The sequence below is a fragment of the Callionymus lyra genome, chromosome 8 (assembly GCF_982586985.1).
Source record: "Callionymus lyra chromosome 8, fCalLyr1.hap1.1, whole genome shotgun sequence".
In the NCBI taxonomy this organism is placed as follows: domain Eukaryota; kingdom Metazoa; phylum Chordata; class Actinopteri; order Syngnathiformes; family Callionymidae; genus Callionymus; species Callionymus lyra.
Window position 1 is genome coordinate 11,665,001 of NC_141825.1, and position 21,723 is coordinate 11,686,723.

General features: G+C 39.7%; 1 protein-coding gene across 2 annotated transcripts in view; it reads left to right on the forward strand.

Moving 5' to 3' along the window:
• Nucleotides 1-3,241: 3,241 nt before the first annotated feature.
• The window catches only part of LOC148073659 (excitatory amino acid transporter 2-like), a 30,417-nt gene continuing 11,935 nt past the window's right edge, over nucleotides 3,242-21,723 (forward strand). The window contains exon 1 of one of the 2 annotated variants that reach the window (XM_087798304.1): nucleotides 3,242-3,445. The gene's annotated coding sequence lies outside the window, so the exon portion shown is untranslated. The remainder of the gene's footprint in view (nucleotides 3,446-21,723) is intronic. The other variant, XM_087798305.1, reaches the window with a different exon arrangement.

Genomic DNA, 21,723 nt, shown 5'->3' on the forward strand with positions numbered 1-21,723 from the left:
TTAATTCAAACTTTCTTTCTTTATATTTTTAAAGAGACAGTCAAGATGCCCATTTTGTCATGTTATCTTTTTATAAGATACTTTCTAACATTCTAGACAAACAACAATTGTTTATATCATGTTGCACTGGATACATAATAATAACAATAATAAAAAATAAAATAAAAATAATCGTTAGATGGATACATGGATAAGCAAACGGGAGAGACCTTCAAACTAAACAAAAATAATAATGTAAGAAAACAACAACAACACCATATATGTTAGGTTTCTTCTATTTTACAGTTTTGTTTTGCCATTTAAAGGAATATATCACCTGCATTACTTCAGCAGGGCACTCCTGTGCTATTTCATGATAATTCTCCTCCTGAAAGTGGGAATGTAAAGTAAAGAATTATGTAAATCTATCGCTGGGTAAGATGGCGGTCGACCACTGAATAAGTAACAATACTAAGATGGTGTAACATAAGAATTTCATCATATTTCCCATCTATATGCAGGTGTGCCACCGATTGTGCCAACAGACGCCGCGGTATGATTAATGATAATGGATGAATTTAGAGCTTGGGGCGCCTGCAAGAGTGAGATGAATACAGTAGAAGAGAACGGGGGTGTAGTGAAAGTGATCATAAAACTATAACGTTAAAACAAACGGCTAATGCAGAAATTTCCGGCTGCACATAAGCAACAGTCTTTTAGAAAACACAAAAGAAGATTGTTCGGACACGCATGAATCAGCATACAGTTCAATACTCACATTAACTCTACACCGGAACATCTCCCCGGGGTATTGTCCACATGTGCAGGGTTTATTAGCCTAAACCGTCGCCGTAACATTGTTTCGGAGGTTGTCCGATTATTCCTGAGAGGCCATCAGTCAATTTTTCTCTGGTTAATGTCGTCGATAGACAGAGATAATTGTGTTACTGCGAGCAAGAAACTATTTCAGCGCTACCGTTTTTTTTTAGTCATGTGGAGATATTTACAGAAGACCGAACAAAGCTAACAGAGATTTACACAACAGATACTGTAGACGGTTGTCCCCAAACAATGAGAGAAGATAAACACAAGTGATATCAGGAATGAGATCCAGGACCATCGATCAAGCCTGGCTTTAATGAGTCTGTAGGCCTGACTCCACCACCAAAAAAAGAGGAAAGAAAATCAATTCAAGCTAAACTATTTCTTGTGATTGTACACAGGAAAATGACAGGAAAATATTGTTTCTGTTGTAAGTTTAAATGTTGTATATGTTTAAAGAAGTGTGGGAATCCTGACATTTTATTCATAAAAATAAAAACATAAAAGAGGCAGGAATAAAGTCATGATAATATACTTTATATAACAAATTGAGTCATGGGTTTGTGTTAGAACACATTGTATTATAAATAGTCTCATTTTTGGCAGATTAATCCATATTTAAAATGTAACTTCTTGATTTTAAAATAGATAATATGAAATAATCATTATATATTACTACTTTTACATCCAAAACATAAATTGCCAAATGATGGTATTTCTTTTAAATGTTTTATTTTAAATGTGAAATCATTGTTTATCACTTGATAAAATTAAAATGCAGACAACAGCTCTTGGTAGCTTTTTAGTGAGTTAGACACAGAAACAGAAACAGAATACATGTCTAAATGCCGCTCTAAAGGAAGAAGATTTGTTTAATTCAATAGTACAAGATTTTTTTAGATTAAATAGAAGCAGAGAGAGGATTAATTCTAGTGCCTAAAGCTTATATACAACTAAATAGCAAATTATTAATGCTGTAACAATGATGGATTAGTTCATTCAACAGGGTTAAAAACCATTAACTAGTTAATAGTTGTTAATAGTGGGATATATATACGGTTAAAGATACATTTACATTGTTGTAACACTGTTACAAAGCAGCATATTGAAAAAGCAGCATCATTGCAAACCTATTATTATGTTAAACTTTAACCTATTCCTAATTTACCTCTAGAGGAATAAAAAGTATCTTGAGCCGTTACTGCTGAAGGAGAATTTCGGTCTACTCTGCCTGCCTCGATCGGGAATAGTGTTTCGTGACTTCTTGAAGCCCGGAAATGGGGTGAGCCATCCTCCCCAAATGACACATTGAACGATGACAAATCCCTCACAATGGTCTAGAGACGTAGCCAAAGGCACAAGGACAGTCGTGGAGTTGAGCAGGAGTGAAAAAAAATAGATGGATGGATGAATGGATGAGTGGATGATGGATGGGTGGATGGATGGATGGGTGTATGAGTGGATGGATGAATGGATAGATGGATGGGTGTATGAGTGGATGGATGAATGGATAGATGGATGGGTGGATGGATGGATGGGTGGGTGTATGAGTGGATGGATGAATGGATAGATGGATGGGTGGATGGATGGATTCGTGGATGAGTGGATGGATGGATGGATGGGTGGATGAGGGGATGGATGGATGGATAGATGGATGGGTGGATGAGTGGATGGATGAATGGATAGAACGATGGATGGATGAGTAGATTAGTGGATGGATGGATGGATGGGTGGATGGATGGATGGATGGATGGATGGATGGATGGATGGATGGATGGATGGACGGACGGACGGATGGATTGATGCATGGATGCATGGATGCATGGATGGACGGACAGATGGATGGATGGATGGATGGAAGGATGAATGGATGGATGGCTGGATGGATGGAAGGATGGACGGATGGATGGATGGATTGATGCATGGATGCATGGATGCATGGATGGACGGACAGACTGATGGATGGATGGAAGGATTTTTTTAATGCACATGTACTTGTTAGACTTGATAACGTTTGATCAGGTTTTTGGTAAAAATCACCTAAAAAGTATAATTTTTTTTAAATGATATACACATAAAAAAGATGAAAAGAAATCAATTTTGCCAAGTATTCCTTGGAGCTACTCATACATAAGCTACAATTTTCATTCTCTTTCACTGATTTTTTTTTTAAAGCAAACAAAGGCACAGATTGAAGATCGTCTCTCACGCACAGGTTGATCATCAACTTCCCACAGTATGCATACGAGGGCGTGAGAAAGGAGGAGAGAGAGGGATGTGGGCAGGTATAGGCTGCATCCTCGACCAACGGGAGCTGACATTCCCATCCAGAGGAAACAAAGAGTGGGGAGCAGGAGGAGGAGGAGGAGGAGGAGGAGGAGGAGGAGGAGGTGGGTGAGGTGGGGAGGGGGGGGGGGAGTAAAGCGCCGAAGCCTGAGGTGAGGCACAGCTCATTCAGTGGGATCGTTTAGCAGCGCAGCTCCTCGGATTTAACTGAGACGAGAAGATCCCTGCGTGTGGTCCGTGAAGCTCTCCTGTCCTGGACCACGGTGCCAGTGCTGCTGTGGCCGAAGACCCCCCCACCTCCCCTTGCCAAAGGGACATCACCAAAAAAAACAAGAAACTTTTGAGGTTTTGATTAAAGGTAAGATGATTATTTTTTTGTTTTTATGCAAAAAAGAAAATCTTGACAGATAAAGTCAGTGGATTTTCTTGTCTTAGATAGTTGCTGCAACTGTAAAAAGATATTCCAAAGACAGTGTTTGACTTCATTCCTCTACATGCATGATCTTGCTTCGCGCTGAAATTGACAGGTGATAGTTAACGGTTAACGATAACGTCTCCCTGCAGAAGAACATTTAAAAATTGTGCAAGTCTTGTGCAAGTCTTGTGAATTCACCTCCAAAAAACTAAAATATGTCTATGAAGTTATGACTTTCAACGTGTATACATGTCAAACCGCACGAGAATCGTCACTTACAGTTGGATCTTTGTATCGCCCCGGAAAGAAAAAGTAATTTATTCCAAGAACTTAAACATAAAGAATGCATTGGCCATGAGTCAAAAATTTGTAACATGAAAAAAACCTGCTGTTTTCTTACATGTCTAAGAAAACAGCAGGTGCCTCTTCCTCTCCATCCAAGCTGAAGATTAAAAGGGAGAAACTGTCCTTTTTTTTTTTTCTTTTCCTCTCTCACCGTTGCTTCAGGAAAAAAAAGTGTTTATTTGCTGCACAGGATGAAGAATCGCTGCAGGAAAAAAAACAAAAAAAAACAGAATTACTTTTGGAACACCACCCATCTCTTGAGCCAATGGTTGAGGCGCGTTCCCCTCTTCCATATTAATCGCGCGCACACACATGCAACACAAAGGCATCCACAGTTTCCCAACAACACCATCAATGTCGCCATGGCAACCCAGTCTCTCGCCACCTCCAGTTGATTGCCTCCAGCTCGGCGTTGGCCGCCCCCCCCCCCCCCCCCCCCTCGTTTTGAACAATCGGGTTTGTTGGCGGAGGCTCCTGTCAGTGGTCGCGGTTGATGGATGCAACCTGGAGGTGCAGGGATGAGCGTGTGCTGGATTTTTAATGGACCGGTTTATCCTCCGTCGTTGGGGGGGTGGTGGGGGGGTTACTATTGTGTCAAGATCTGAAGGAAAAGAGTGTATATAGAGAAGTGTCCATGCAGCTAATGCATTTTGTCCTTTTTTCACCCCCCCCCCCCCCAGCGGCTGCTCTTTTAAACTACTGTACTGTGGCGTTTTTGCTTCTTTACATGAGTGAGCACAGCCGACGTCGAGGGCGCGCACACATGCCACGAGGCAACATGAGTCATTTTTCAAACATAAACGCACGTCCTGAATCCTCGTCTCGTACGAGCAGACAAACATTTAATGTTTTTTTAATCCTGGGAGAGCAAACATGCTCGGAAACTCGATTAGAGTCATTTTTCCTAACAGGTCCGCGATTCACTTTACTTGCTATTGAAGCACATTGTGTTTTTTTAATTTAAAAAAAAGGTTATTTTACTGAGGTGAATAAACATATATTATAATTTTTATAATTTTTTATATATATTTTTTTATATTTACATATATTAAAAAAGAAAAAAACAGAAATATAAATTCAAAATACACTGTAAAATGTTGAGAAAATGTTTATTAATACTTACTCTGATTTATCTAAATAGCTTTTCTCTCTTAATGACCTGATTTCTTATCTTAATCTCTCAAAGTGTTTTTTTAATTTCACTTAAACACCTTCATAAGATTCACAGTCAACGACCATAAACCATAATCCAAAGATCATACAAATAAAATGATGTGTTAAAAAGCAGAAAGAAATATTGCAGAGTAGATTTTTTTTGTGCGTGTGTTGTTTCTGAGTTAAGTCAGATTAGGGGAATTGGGGGTAATCTTATTTGACACCATATGTTGGAATCCTTCTGCAAAATAATGATCTCGCTAAGAGATAATAGTCCGGATAGGAGTCCGGTCACCAGACGTACATTTAAAAAAAAAAAAAAAAAATTCTCTCTTACTCTCCCTGCCATCTGTGAAGACCCTTCTTTAATTGGGGTAGACGTCGCCCTCGGTGGTTATCAGAGCAGAGGAGATGTTGACATGCGTGTTTATGAGTCTGTTTCTGTGTTTTCAACTGTGACACAAACACGTCGAGATGCATTTGAAGTGAAGGGGGGAGGGTCGTGGGTCGATGAGAAATTTAAGCTAGGACTGGATAACACGTCTAATGTGGATCCACCAGGGGCCCTCAACCGTGCGGTGATTAATAAAGATAAATTGAATAACCCGACGAGATAATCCGAGCGTACGAAGAGGATAGAAGTTGAGACACATCGCAGGAGGAGAGAGCTGCTGCCAGACGAAGAAGCAAAAGATGTGAAAGTGAGACAGTGAGTGGGAGTGAGACAACGAGGCATAAAAAAAATATATAGCCGGTGTAGTGAGTGATGTTTTCGGTGGTGGTTCTTGAAGGTGGTGGACAGTACAGTGGAGGAGCGAGGGATGTAAGCCTGATGTGTTCACAGGCATCCATTCATGGAGAATCTCTGTGGTCTTTTCTGGCAGTCGGAAGCAACTAGTGCTTGAGTAATCCTCCTGGGAACACGCCGAGGCTGCCAAAGTGCCATCCAGCTCTTTTCACTCTTTTTACCGCCCTCACGCCGACTATATCTTTTCCTCTCTTCTCCTCTATCTCAAAACGGCCGCCCGTCTTAGATGGATCAACTTTTTTTTTTCAAATAATCTCGATTTTTTTATGAGCGATCCACGGCCTCTCGCCTATAGAATCACGAGTTCTGAGAGTGAGGTCTTTCCCATGGGTGGACAAAACAAAGAGCCTGGCGCCCTTCGCTTCTGTGTGACTGCACAGGAACAGAAACACAAGTGATCACCAGCGAGTCTGATGGCTGGGCGGTGACACGCTAGAGCTCCCGACGGCTACCGTCGTGGCATTTTTTTTTCCCCTCGTCTTTTTTCGGAGAGAGCGCCTCTCCGCCCATTGAACCGGCGTTGATGGTGGTTTTATTTAATCAACACATTCATGACGCCCCCAGGGAGGGTTCTTTTGAGTGACACTTGACATATTCCACGGCTCCACGTGATGCGGCAAGACCTACGCTTTTTAAAACGTCGCCATCATGTTTGATCCAAACCACCGTTTATTAAAATCGCAAAAAATCTGAATCCTAAACTTATCTCGGAGATATTAAAAAGTGTTTGTAGCACAAACTTTTAATAATCATATCCTCCTATGCATTGTCAATATTTAAAATGTATTTTCTTGCTTAAAAAATATGGCGATTTGTTGGAGATCAAGATTAAAAATCACAATTAAAATGGAAGGGAATCAAACTTTCATTATCTAAATCTAAATGTTATTTATTTATTTTATTTCCAATGGTGACAAGTGGTTTTAAAAAAAAAATAGTTTCAATTTGTTAATATTATGACAGAATCCACTGTCAATGAGATTAAAATTAGGTCGAAAAATAGAAATAAAGTTTTGCGTAACCACCAATAAAAAAAATATCCATCAAATATTGACTATTTATTGCTTTAAAGAAACCTGCATAACCAAAATAAATCAAACGAAAAAATTAATCAAATAACGAGTACCTCAAAAATGAAAGAAAAGTTATAAAAGGGAAAAAAATAAACCACTTTTAATGCAGTTTATCTATTTTATCCGTATAACAGTTTTTAACATTTTAAATACGAGACATGTTGGACAACAGATGGCAGTAGTGTTCGTAAACACGGTTGAACACCAAACAAAGAAGAATGTTGGACTTGTGCTGCAGGTGTATATCAATAAAGATGCCAAATTCTTCAATAGAGTCAAGGGTCCAAATGGTAATATAGAAAACAATCATCTATCTTTTGGGTTTCTTTTACCCACAGATAGATCAATAGGTAATAGGTAAACAAATGAACAACCTGAGGACTGGTAGAATGACCTGCAAGATCAGAAGAGCGAGCCTCAATTATGGACGGAGGGAAAGCAAGTATGGCTCGAGGTAGATTCATGGTTATTTCTCCGAAAATCCATCCCATGGTCGTAAACAGGTCATGCTTCATTTGAATGGGAGAGCGAGATATATGCTTGTTTACTCTTCAATTGACTTGAAACGAAAGGGAGGCAATTAAATCCCAACTTTAAGAAAGATATGTAGATTTTATTCCACGGATATTCAAATGATGGGTATAAAAAAGGGAAGCAGGTCCTTGAGGGATGAGGTTAGTGATTAATGCAGATTGTGGTCGTCGCCTGGAACTTCCCATCCGTCCCGTTGGCACCTGCTTTATCGGTATCCAGGTCGAGCATGGGGGGGGGGGGGGAGTCATGGCATTGCTCATAGGGTGAGTGGCAGCGGAGTCTGATGGGATGTGTCACGTTGTTTTGTTTTCTTCTTCTTTTGATACCATGTGACCGACAACAATCGGGTCTATTGTGCGGAGAAGATAATGAAGGCGTGTCGATTGACTGGAATCAGGAGACCTCATGCTGTCAATTGATGCGGTTTGACAGATTCACACTGGTTGTCAGATGTTTGACGCCCTGTCTCTCTGTTGAGCGTATGTTTAATGACTCAAGCACGGCCACGACATATTTTGAAGCCATTTAATTCTTTAAAACGTCGCTGCTACCCCTGAAGGGATTGAACGGACGTGAATAAAACATGTTCAAAGATGAGTTCTTTTGTCTCTTGACTTTGTCGAAGTTGTTCTTATAAAACGCATCATGTCGTACAGTAGGTGAAGAAAAAATGGGCAAAATTAAAGTGCAACTATATATATATATATATATATATATATATATATATATATATATATATATACAGAATATATATATATATATATTTGGATTAATATAATCTTTATTAATCCCTCCGGAAATCTACTTTAGGAAATTGGTTTCTAGTTCACAGCAGACACAGACGATAGATTCATTAAGTAAAAGTAACAAAGTGCAAGGGTATAAAGAACATAGATCAAAGAAACTAGGCAAAGAAAGGATATAAACATAGACAAAGAATAACATCGTTTCACTTCACTCAAACTCAGAATTATATAGTCTAATAGCATGAGGAATGAATGAGTCCTTGAGTCTATTAGTGTTGCTAGGAGAAGCATTTGTGCAATCCATCTGCTATTATATAATTTTATTATAATGTTGTTATAATAACTATTATAATATGTCCATCCATCCAATATTTATTTGTATATACATTTTTAAAACCCAATTATTTTATAAAGTTTGTCCTTTTTGACTGTAAAACCCCTTACAACAATTGCCGTATATAATGAGGCCCTATGGGAAAATTGCTGGTGATGGGTTGATGAGGCATCATGATACAGCATCAGTTTTTGTGATGATGTATCATGATGCAGTGTCTTCATTTTCAAAGACCACTAGATGAAGTTTGAAAATGATGCCATGTTTCTTTGATAGTAGATCAGAGCCAAATATTGAAAAGAGTGCCATCTAGTGGCCTGTTAAAAAAAGAGACTGTATCATGATAAAGCACCCTATCAACCCCTCACTACCATCAACCGTTACGTGATACAAAAAATTAAGTTTCAAAAGGACGGATGTTACGTTAAGAAGGTAAAATCCTTAATAGTTTTTGCACTAATTATCAGCAACTTATTTGTTAACCTGCCATAAAGGCTTCCTCTACTATTTTAAAAGGTGTAATACCATGTTGATTAAAATTCACGTGAGGATTATTTAGGTTAGCCTCCTCCTTTAATTGGAGAACTGCCTTTGAGCTCTTTACTCGCTACCCATTCTTTTTGTGCTGGACTATTTTTTTTTTACAACCCCACAAATCCTCAATTAAGTGTGCAATGGGCCTCCCTGGAAGGTTTGTGAGCGTCTTTTGTCCGACTCCGGTGGATCGGCAGGCATTAATGTGTAAAAAAAAAAGCCCAAGCTGTGGGAGCGCAGAGCCGGTGCACCACTTGCACGCTTAATGAAAGACCGCTACATCACTTTAAGGATTTTTCTGGGGGAAAGCATGAGAACCCCAGCGCCCCGGCTCAATGCTCGGACCTCAGCGCAACTTCTTCCGGACTACTTTTATCCCCTTCTGATTCCCCCCCTAGGACTCTCCATCCTCATCACTCCATCACCCCTTCCCCACCCCTGTGTGCCCCTCGCCTCCCACTCCCAGAACCCTCGACCAATCCCCTCTTTTTGCTCCCCACTGGGCAACCTATCCAGTTGATCCACCATACAGTCCAGTTTTGTTTACCTCACCCACTTGTCCGGGGTGAAGCACACAACAATCCCCTTCATTGCCTGTTTGTCAGACCCCCCCCCCTTTCAGGACTAAAAAAGAGGGGCGAGAGGGAGAGCGTCGGGGGGAGTTGTGGGGGTTACAAAACCAGAACCGGAGGAAACAATTAAATGACCCCCGTCCTCCCGCCCTCCGTTAGCGGTTTCCCAGCTCGGGACTCATTGAACTAAGTTGGAGGCCTGTAAAGTGGCCCATTATTCCTGTGGAGGTGGCGTGTTCCAAGAGGAGCTCGGTCAATGGTCGACCAGTACAGAGAGGATTCTGTTAACGAGCTCTGGCTCACCACCTTAATGCACTAGATAATTAGGACGTCGATCCATCTATCTATCTATCTATCTATCTATCTATCTATGTATCCATCTATCCGTCGAACCATCCATCCATCCCTATATCCATCCATACATCCATCCATTTATCCATCGATTGATCATCCATTCACAAACCTATCCATCCATCCAGCCATCCAGCCATCCGTCCATCTGTCAATCCATCCATCCATCCATCCATCCGTCAATCTATTCATCCATCCATCCATCCATCTATATATATATTCATGCATCCATCCATCCATCCATCCAACTAAACATAACAACATCTCATTTTTATTTAAATGCTATCATATGATATCAATATAGCTGTAAAAATAGTTACAAATATTAATTTTAAGTCAGCTTTGGGATAAAATAACATAGTCAAAGAAAAGCATGGTATATGTTGACTGTGTGACAATAGCAAATCATCCATCTATCCATCCATCCATTTACCCATCCATGGATCCATCCATTCAAAATCCAATCACACACTATTCATTCAGCTATCTATATGGACAATGTATGTAATTGTAGCTGTATTCTGCCCATTCATTTATGTCTTTTGTACAGTATGTTAATTTAAAAAAAATGCGGTAGCCATAGTATCAATATATTTCCATGTGTTTCTATTAAATGATGCAGTGTATTAACCATTAAAACAGGTTACACTGAGTGTCTACGCTATGTTAGCTGTTCATTTATAGCATGGATTCATACTTGTCTGAAATGATCAGACAAATATCAATTATACGTAAAATCCCCACAGAGATTGAATTGACATTAATGGGTATGCACGGACGTCTTACAGTAGGAGGATTACAGTAACACCAGGATTTTGGGGGGAATTTGTGTCTAATGTATTCAGCCTTGACAGAAACGGGAGGGGAGGAGTTGTTGCTTTCTCGCAACATAAGCTGTGGGATTTTACCGTGACTGCGATCAAACACGGAGAAATGCTTTTATTAATAGAATCTGTCTCAGCGGTGTTCAAATGTGTTTGCATGTTTAGACACGCCTTCTACTTTGAGAACAGCAGCTGTTTGTAGAAGGGAGAAAATGATTTGGTGTCTAGATCACGAGAAACTAAACACTTACAACAGATTTCTTTCCTCAACTTATGCCCTACGCTGGACAGTGAGCTATAGATCAGAGTCAGATAAGTGTGTCGGACTGTTACTTTATGAGATCTTGATTCAGTTTTAGTCCAGTTGCTAGTTCATTCAAAATCTCATACAGTATTTGTTGTTCAGGTAGACCTGTAGAAAACGTAATATTCAATATTATTTTTGAAGTTATTTAAAACACAACTATGGCCAAAATGTAATACATTTTTCTCTAGTTTTATGGACACAAGTAGAACATTAACTCTAAATTAACTTGAAACATTAACTGATCATATTCAACAGCCCTTGTCTTAATTTCAAAATAGATAAGCCATTTCAATGTCAAAATGTAACAGAATGTTAGGAAAAAACAAAACAAACAAAAAACTTAGTTTTGGGTACAAATATATACTTGTTCAATGTTCTACAAAATCCAGTTTTATTTATGTTGTAAACTTCTTTGAAGTGCGGCCTGGTGGCAGAATTATGAAGTATATTCAATAGAGCTTTAGAGATTGTGTTCTTGGGAATTACATTTTGATTTTGTTTTGATATATTTAAATGACTATACTGATTAATAATATGACTCAAAGCTGGTCAAGATAATAACTACATCTAATTTTTATTTAAATTTGATTATGATCATATACAATATAGCTGTAAAAATAGGTACAAATATTCATTTGGCAATTTCTGCAGCTTTGGGATTAAATAACAGAGAAAAAGAAAAGCATGGTATTTGTAGACTGTGTGACAATAGCAAAAAATGGGTTATATATCCTTAAAATCACATTTTCCCTTCTGTTTGATACTTAAGGAAAACATGTGTTGGTGTCAATATGCTTGAAAACAGCTTCAGTTTACTATACAAGACATGGTAATCTTTTAAGATTTTTGGTCACAACTATGGCACATGCCTTACATTTGTGTACATATCCTGTAGTAGGCAAGAATTCAGGAGTGTACAGAAAACACCGTAGGGGAAACACTTGTTTATATCGTCTAAAACTGTCTTCATTTTCAAAACAAATAATGCAGATGGAAATTCTAGTGTCATTCTGTCAGCCGCTCACTGATATATGAGCTTCAGAGCTTCATGAAAGGGTTGAGACATGAATGTGGACGAGAGCTTCGCCTGCACATGCTTGTCTTCACGCGTTGTTCCCAGTGAACGTCCTTGGAGAGAATCTGCCTTTTGATCAGGTGATTTTCTCTCTTCATGTCAGCTGTTGTTGATGCTACACCGAAATAGATTGTTGATAATCAGGGTCTTCCCAAGGACCCCCTTGAAAGAAACCGAGTTCTTTACAGCCTATCTAGAGTGGATCACATTTTATTCTAATTTATTCTTGGTATGGAGGCTTGTGTTCAGACCAGGGGAATGAAACTACTTTACTTTCTCTTTGTGATCACGAATTCGGCAGCTCTAGGTGTACATATCCACACTCCTCCTCACCATTTGGCTAATGCTAACACTTCTAAAGATAGAATTCCGTGGCGATGCCAAGGTTGACAAAAGAAATTAAGATATCTTGTGCTTCTTCTTTAAGGTTTGCCAGATCTATCATATAATTTAATCCAAAGCGTTTGATTGTTCAAGTTCTATTTCCATTGAAAGAAAAACACTGACATAAAAATGATCTCCTTGGCAAAGATATTAAAAAAAGGCCTCATGATTGTATCTTTTGTACTTGATCTTTATGCACCTTGAGCTTGAAAACTATATGATACATGATAACAAAATCTCCTTGGCAGAGGTAACAGAAAGCACGCTAGTGTTTCACTTCACTTTTGTCTGAACACTAAATGTCGGATGAAGTTCCGTATGAATTGTTTCTCACTAGCTATTCAGGGATGTAAGGTTGGATGTGTGTGTGTGTCAAAATGCCCTTTTCTGAGCGCACTGTGGGGTGGTGTGAGGAGACCGCACCAAGCTGCTACCACTGCAGGCTCGCTCACTCCCAACAGACTCCGGTGTTTAATTAGTGCGAGAACATCCATTCTCCTAAGTCGTCTTATTGGCAAAGCCCGAGTGAGACTGAACCCCTCGCCCTTTCTCTGGCGTGAGACTGAACCGCGTGAGATTTATGACCGCAGACGCCGATGCAATATTGATTGCTGGAAGGGCTGGTTGTATGTCTGTGGGCTACTAATTACGCAAACGTTAGTGAAGTAGCGTCCACTGGACTGTTGAAATTTTTGGAGTGTGGCAGGTGAGTTTAGTGAAGTATGAAACATGATTTGTGCAGTAATCCCGTTTTTTTTTTTTTGTGCCAGCTGCCCGGCACAGATGTCAGCTCCTATAATTCCAGCCTGACATGTTCCTTAACAAACACGGAGATGCTTGGAGTACACCTCACTCTCTCCTGGTGTTCTAACCAGCCACACCTTTATTCTCCTAATCAATCTTGGACCCCATCCCCCATACATTGCTGCACATCCATCTTTATATTGCATTCCTCAACCCTCCCTTCTTTTTCCCTGTGTCTACAATACAACTCTCTCTCCCGATGCTGTCATTCCCCTCTCAGCGATGGAGCGGGTATGGTGGTAGGGGGTGGGGTGGTCCTGCCTTACTGGCTGATTTAATGAGCTCCTGTGGGGATCGGACCGAAGCCATCAAAAAAGCTGCCATATAGCCAGCTCTGTTAAGCAGATGTGCCGCCGCTAATGATAGCGGCAGCAGCAGTACCCATCCAACCTGCCGTGAGTGCCTGAGGAATAAGTGATGAAGGTCTCTGTTGTAAAGGAGAGGAAGCCATCCATCGATGAAGGAGGTGCAGGAGTCAGATCTTAAATGACTCTGGATGATCTTCTCTCACCGGCTGACATTTTCCCTTTTTAATTAGGATGATGGGGGTTGGGGAACTGAGACCATCATACATGACATCTACCCTGAAAGATCAATTTAAAATCTTTGAATTTCAAGACACCCTTTACCAAGATCAATGCCAGTACTGATACCAATACCTTTACCATGAACAAGACCAAGACAAAGATCAAGATGATAAACAATGCCATGAACGATACCAATATTAATACCAATAACAACAACAATAGCATGAACAAAGACAATACCAAGACCAAGATCAATGCCAACCCAATGCCAATACCAAGACCAAGACCAAGACCAAGACCATGAACAATACCAAGACCCTGAACAATACCATGAACAAAACCAATACCAAGACCAAGACCAAGACCAAGACCCAGACCAAGACCACGACCAATACCATGACCAATACCATGAACAATACCATAAAAAAACAATACAAACACCAATACCAACACCAAACCATGACCATGACCGAGACCGAGACCACGACCACGACCATGAACAAAACCAATAACAACACCAATACCAATTACCAATACCAATACCAATACAAATACCAAATCATGACCAAGACCAAGTCCCGAGTCATGTGTATCATTTATTAAAATTATTATTATGGCCCCGGACCAGGAGAGACAGAGAACAAGACGAGACTGAGACCATGGTAAAACTGATCAAACCGGTTTCAACTACTAAAATCAAACTATCCAGTGTCAAACTAAGCAATGTTTCCTGGCATGTTCTTCCCATTTGTTCCTTGTGTGCTGGTGACGTTATTATTTCTATTTATTTGATTTTTCTATTATATTTCATAATTTTAAATTACCGGTATACTTTTTTACTTCGTGGTATTCCTTTTTCTTGATTTAAAATATACATTGGAAAATGAAGAAAAAAAAACAGCTTCCTTCGGTTTAGAATATTTACAGAAAGGCACTTGATATCATTTATAAATTAAAAAGTAAATAGGTTCAGTGTCAGTATTTGTTTTTTGCCTTAAAAAGCGCAATTCAAAACTCCAATCCGTCCCAATTCTACAGATTGTCCATACGGACACTAACGGGCATTTAATGTATGAATAAGGCAGGATTCATCAGACTGTGACCACCCCCCGGCGTTGGTCCATTTCTGGTGTTCAAGAACCTGCAATAATTTGTTGTTGAGCTACAGTAGTTCTTCTGTTTTAAAAGACCACACACACCCTCCACACGTTCGCCAATGTTGCTCCACTTCCATTACTTCACCACTTCACATCCTCTGGACTAGTTTGGGTAAAATCGGATCCAGGGACCCCTGACCCTGGACTCTCCTCTGCGTCTGATCGTGATCTCTTTAAAAAATGTATAATATTTAGCTGCCTGTGTTTAGTACCAGTTGGTCTCACAGAACGTTAAATGAGGAAAAGATACAGTTCATACTACGACGACCACGGCGGAGAATAATAGGCCGTTAGTGCATAATTACAGAGGAACTGGTCACATCGCTGACCAATGTGGACGCGAACACTCGCCTCAGGAATCCCTGAAGCTCCCTCTAATGCCTCATTACGGACACAAAGAGTCGCGGAAAACAAAGGGAAAGTTTAGTGGACAGGCGGATTCTGTTCAGTCATGCGTTGCTTGGATGCTCATGGACCCTGATTGGAAAGTGGTGTAAATGGATGAAGCACTGGGGGAATAATAACAGCTGTGTTGGTAATGCTGAGGGGAAAAACTGCTGGTCATTTGATATGTTCATGGTCTGTCCCATTTAAATATTTGTAATCCAGAGTTCATTTTAGACTAATGAGGTAAAGAGCGTAGGGAACTTCAGCACTAAGGGGCTGAAGTTTTCCTTGAGCTGCGGACAAAAAACTCTGACCATGGTCCTGAAGTGCTGCCTTGATTCTTGTCTGCAGATTTAACACAGCAGGTTAGTCGAGACACTCGGTTAGAAAGCTCTCTTAGGATCAATTGTTAGTACAAAAACACTTAATGTCTAAACTCGCCCAGGAGACCTTTTCAGTTAAATGTTGGAAAGCATAAGTGCCATTAAACGTTAAAGAGTCCAACAACACACAAGTGACTTTTTGATGAAGCTTCATGAAGCTGTTTTTTTAAGAGGCTCACTCTGCTCTATAGTTTAATACTCTAGATATAGATATTTTATGAAATCTCACATCGTTGTTTAGCTGAGGGCGCCACCTACTGAGCTCTAAATACAGGATAATTCTTCATGAAGCTTCATGAGTTTATCACTACAATAATTATGGCAGATCGAGTTTAGAGCATAGTGGTCACAACCAGTGACCTTTATGTAGTGCTGTCCCCGATTTTAGAGGTCAGAACGTGGCGCCCTCGGATTAAAAATGTTGAATATGAATAGAATAACTTTTCAAAGCAATAGATTATAAAGCAGTGAGTGCCATCTAGTGGACTCTGAAAAAGGGACACGAAGCTTCATGAAGCTTATCGCTGGTGAATACCAGTGATGGTCTGATGAAGCTTCATGAACCAGTGTCATTATTTTCCACTATATGGCAATATTTTCCTTTATTTTGAACAACTGTTCTAATTAAACGTCACATCTTTTTTAAACTGATGGCGCCACCTACTGACCTCTGAGCATCATGACACTGCTTCATGAAGCTTCATCAGACCATCACTAGATTAAAGCTAAATATAAGCTCTTAATTGGTTTCATGTTTTTGAACTTATATTTCTTCATTAGTATTATTTATAAGTTTATCGTTAGTATAAAACATAGCTTTAAATGTATTTGCTAAAACATCAAAATAATAATAAAAAAAAAACTTCCCTGTATGTTACAGGTTGCATTTATTTTTAATATATATTTTTATATACAGTTTTACACCTGCAGTTTAAAACAACCGATTAGTCTTGATGTAACATTTTGTATATATTTCCTGATAGCTTCATCCTCCTCCAGTAGATCATATTGAAGATACTGGTTATAGAAAATAGAAGTGGAAAAAAGAAGGTAGTCTAGTCAGAAGTTTGTATTCAATTAATTCAAATTAATTTATTAAATGTAGTGGACTGAGCGGCTCCCATAATATTTTCAGAATGTCGACAATAAGATACATTATTACGGATGAAAGGAGACAAATCTTTGTTGCCTAAGCGTTTCAGAAGATGCTGGAATGTATCTCTCACTTCCTATGCACCTCACAGTGTTTGCAGAGAGCGTCAGATTTTCTTCTTCGCGGCTCCCAGGCAGCCAGTATGTGCGAGTCCATTTGTTCCCACTGCATGGCAAGTGGCAGTGAGGCCCCCCCGAGGGGCCAGATATATCCGGGAGCCTGGCCCTGCTCCAGTTGTCTTCACCTCACAGTATATTGTGATGCTCCAGTCATGAGAACCCGGCTTTTCGGGCCCCCATTGAGAACTGGGAAACTTGTATTCTTCATTTACATACCGCCTTCAAAGGAACCGCCAGTAGCATGTTTGACAAGTGAAAAATATCGACATTTTCACGACTCTATTTGGGGGTATAACAAATGACGAGCGTTCATTTATGACCACACATGAGCGCCGTGTAAAGTTGGTGCGCCGCGACCCATGTTTGTGCGACCGAGAGCTTCCTCTTTTGCCTTCATCCCATTCTCTTGAAGCTTTGAAAGTGTTGCTAGGGAAACCCCTCGTGGTCCTCTTTGCATCGCAGCAACCCCTCAATGCCAGCACTCAGGGAACCTCCTCGCGCTAGGAAGGCAGCAGAAAATCGGGATAATCGCCGTCGATTATAGCGCACAATGGCCCCTAGCTTCTGAAAGATACATTCATCCAGAAGAGGGGGGGGGGGTGCGAGAAAGCCAGGAAAAAAAAAAAGAGGGGTGTCTTAGTGGCTCTCCCACGGTGGGCGCAAGCATGACATCAGTGGCCTGAATGGATGGGCATTCTGGACATGCTCACTGCCCCCCCTCCGCCTGTACCCTTGTTTTCTCAGCGATGCCAGTTTGGATGCGGCGCTTGGCCGGGCAAGTAGGGGCCACTGCCACTGTTTGCGTGTGAAACAAAGACCCTCAGAAGGAAGGGAGAGGAAACAGAGAGCTTCACATGGTACCAGCCAAAAGCGAGGATGGCAGGCTCTGCCTTCCCATCACTGCACCCCAAACCCACCCCCCCCACCACCTTCTCTGGCTGAGATCCTTCACCGTGACCCCAGTACACCCCTTCTCCCTTCATCTCCCTCTTTCGCTTTCTTCTTTAACTCTTTGATAGCCATCCATAAAGATGCGACATGAGAGCGTTGATTGACACGTCAAGGAATTTAGGATGAGTGATTTCTGGTGACATAACCCCCTTTCGCTGACCAACCCCGGCATTCCCCAGCCTTTTGTTGTACGCCTCGGCCATTTGTCTGAAGAGGAAATAGCTTTCCAACACATTTCCCTAATTAGAATAATGCTAAAGAGTTCAATACCATGTGAAGTCCCATGCTGCTGGGAGACTGGAGGGGAACCAGCGTGACAGCATCCTCGCGCGAATCAAAGCCACCACTTGTTACGCCAGGGTTCAAATTTGTTGATCCTTATGGCGTAGAATTAGGAGAGGAATTTCTTTATGAATGAGAATCACATTTAACTAATATCTGTCTCACTTCAAACATCTAAATAACTTTAGAAAAGCTTTTTTTTTTACCAGAAATGGGTGGGAAAATAATTTTCCAGATTGCCCAGTTATAAATCACCCAAAACGTAGTGCCACAGTGAAAGTAAAAGAAATATTGATGATAATAATAATAATAATAATAATAATTAATTTAGTTTAAAATCCTTAGAATATTATAGGACCAACAAACAAAAATCTATTTCCGGGTATAACAAATTGCAGTTTTGCCGTGATATTGTAAAATACAAGGAAAATTAAAACTGTTATTTTATTTTTATTAATTCATTTTATTTAACTAATATTTCCCCTCAAATTACCTACAAAAATGTGAATAATATATTGTATAAATAAATGTTTTTTTTATTTAATTTAACTACAGGGAAAATAAATACACTTAAAACTAAGAAAAAATACAATATTTCTTTAAATAGATTGCAGTTAGAAACATTCTATTCTATTCTATTTTTATTTGACCCCATGACTGCCACACAAATGTAGAGCACTTCGAACGTCTTGTATAAAAAAATGCAAAATTAAATAAAGAATTTAAAGAATTAAAAAACGAGCATATGTAACCCTGTTCCTATTCAATAAAAAAAAACATTTTGATTTTATTTTAAGTACCACAATTTATTATTTGAATACGGTAAAGGTAAAATATATTTGACGCACACCTGTTCTTCCGACAGGAATGTGTGTGTAAATCAACTTGACGGATAGTAATAAAAGGTTCTCTCTCTATCTGCATCGATATGAAAACGTATCCCAGCCTACATCAAAAGATTAATCTATAATCTGCTGCTGGATGTTAATGCTGGACCATTATTCCCCCGTTATTCCTTCATTTTCTCTCATTATTGAGACAAAGCTCTTCTGTCCTCGCTCTGCCATTAGCGGCCATCATTACGTCCAGTGATCTCAATAGCAGGAGTGATTCAGGGGGTGGGTGAGGGGGGCGGTTGGGGGAGAGATTACTGTCCAGAGAATGGACGGACCCTAAGGGATTTGATACTTAAGCTCATATATAGAGTGACTCCTCCCTCGCCCGTCACCCTCTGTGCTTTATTTCCAGGGTTCCAATAGGTGTGTGTGTGGATTGGTGTTGGAGGGGTGGGAATTTTTTTGGGGTTCAGACATCAGGATGAGGCAATCCAGGACCCTCTGGCTGAGACTCAGTCTGTCATCTGGAATATGTTGACTCTCTTTGGATGATTTTTGGAAACACATCATTGCGATCAAGGAGCGGGAAGATTGATTGATCTACCCCGGGGTCGTATGTGCTGGCATCCAGCAAGACATTTTTTAGTGTGTGGATGAAGCAGTTGTGATAGAGAGCTTTAAACACCAAAGTTTTTTCAGTCCAACAGAAATGAAGTAAGTACAGCTTTAATTTGACTTCTTGCTCATTGTGTGAATCTCATCAGGGTTAATCTTCCTGGTGGTGTAATTATTCTAATCCTAATCTTCCAGCTAAGATTAACTTGTTTAAGGCATTATGTTTCATCTTTAAGTAAATCATTATTTAACAAAAGGTTTTATAATTGTATTCATTCTGGTTAAAAAGGAATGAATAATAACATACAAAGCATTCATTAAATGTATCCTATAACAGATTAAAAACATATATTTTGATTGATTACAAAAACTGGATTTTTTTCCAGTTATATCTTTTTACAGAATCACCTAAAGATTTCAATAACATATAGCATCTTATTTTTTCAACAGCACATATTGATTGATCAATTACATTTGTATATGTAATATAATTTTATTAAATATATTAAATAAATATGATTATATCTAGTACCACTACATTTACTCTAAAATACACAAGAAACAAAAACCCTATCCTACCTGATCCACACAGTCTTCATTCATAATAGATCATAAATCATTTTAAAATATTCAATCTGGTCTCAGTCATCATTCTCACCTTGGCTCATCCGTCCGACTCGTGAGCGGCGCTAATGAGAGAACCATGACAGAATAATATCCGGGTTCAGCGACGTCCAACATCTGCTTCCCCTCGGAGCTAAAAATACCGAAAACCAAAAAAAAAAAAAGGGCATGGTTCTATAAAAAGGGACCAATCGCTCATGACCAAGAGAGGAAGAATAGAAGATCACATGTTACTGACACGGAGCTAAAATGTTCGCTTTTCGCATGTTGTTTCACACTTGAGAGCGAGGTTAATAAGAGGAAGATAAGACCGGTCCATCTGTGTGCCTGCGAGCTGACCAGGTGGTCGTTCTTCGGAACATAAAAGCTTGAAGCTACGCGTGGTAGCATGTGTGTGCAACCATACCGATTTTTTCGCTACACTGCACCATAGTTTTCACACTTTTTTTTTCTTCTGTTTTCTAATTGATTCATCCGATGGAATCATCGCTAACACCCCAAAGGTTCAAGACGTCATCGGCATAGAAGGTGTGAAGAATCGATAAAATATAACGCCGCCATTGAAGCATTCATTTTAGAGTTTGATCCCCCGCGGTGAAGGTTTTGGCTCCTTTCTTCTCTTCTGCAATTCATCAAGGGGGTCATTTTCATCTTAAGGAAGACGTCAATCCCCCTAAAAAAAAAAAAGAAAGAAGGTTGATGGATTAAACTCTGACCGTAAATGTGACTCCACAACAACTCAATTGAACATCTGGCGTTCCAACACATAGCACTCTCAGCAGGCTTTCCATTTTTTTTGCTCACTGACTCATTATCACTTCTATAGGATAACAGGAAGTCGTGCAGTGCCGCCCACTTTCTCGCAAATATAAACGCTGATTTTCTATTCATATCTCGGCATGACTAATTGCTCTCTCACGGCAATTTAAGTTCTTGTTTTGTGCTGGAAGCCACGAGAAAGTAAGGGGGACATTGGTGAAAAATAAATCTATTCATAAGGTGATTATATTAGTAACATCCAGTTTCTTTCATCGAATCTGAACGTAAAAATGTACGTTTAATTGTGTATTCATGTCTATGGAATGGAACTGGAGAGGAAAACGAACAAGAACGATTGTTGTTCTTCAATTGTTGCAGTGCATTATGGGACATATAGTATGAGCCGTGGGTGTGTAGCAGTATGACTTCAGCTAAAAATGATATATAAGATATCTTTTTAATGTTTACAACAAATCAGGAGCTTCAGCCTGATTTACTTATTTAAACATTTTGTTGTGCGATTTTGTTTTAGGTCTAAGGCTGGAAAAAATAACCATCATACACATCTCATATCTGTGTGTA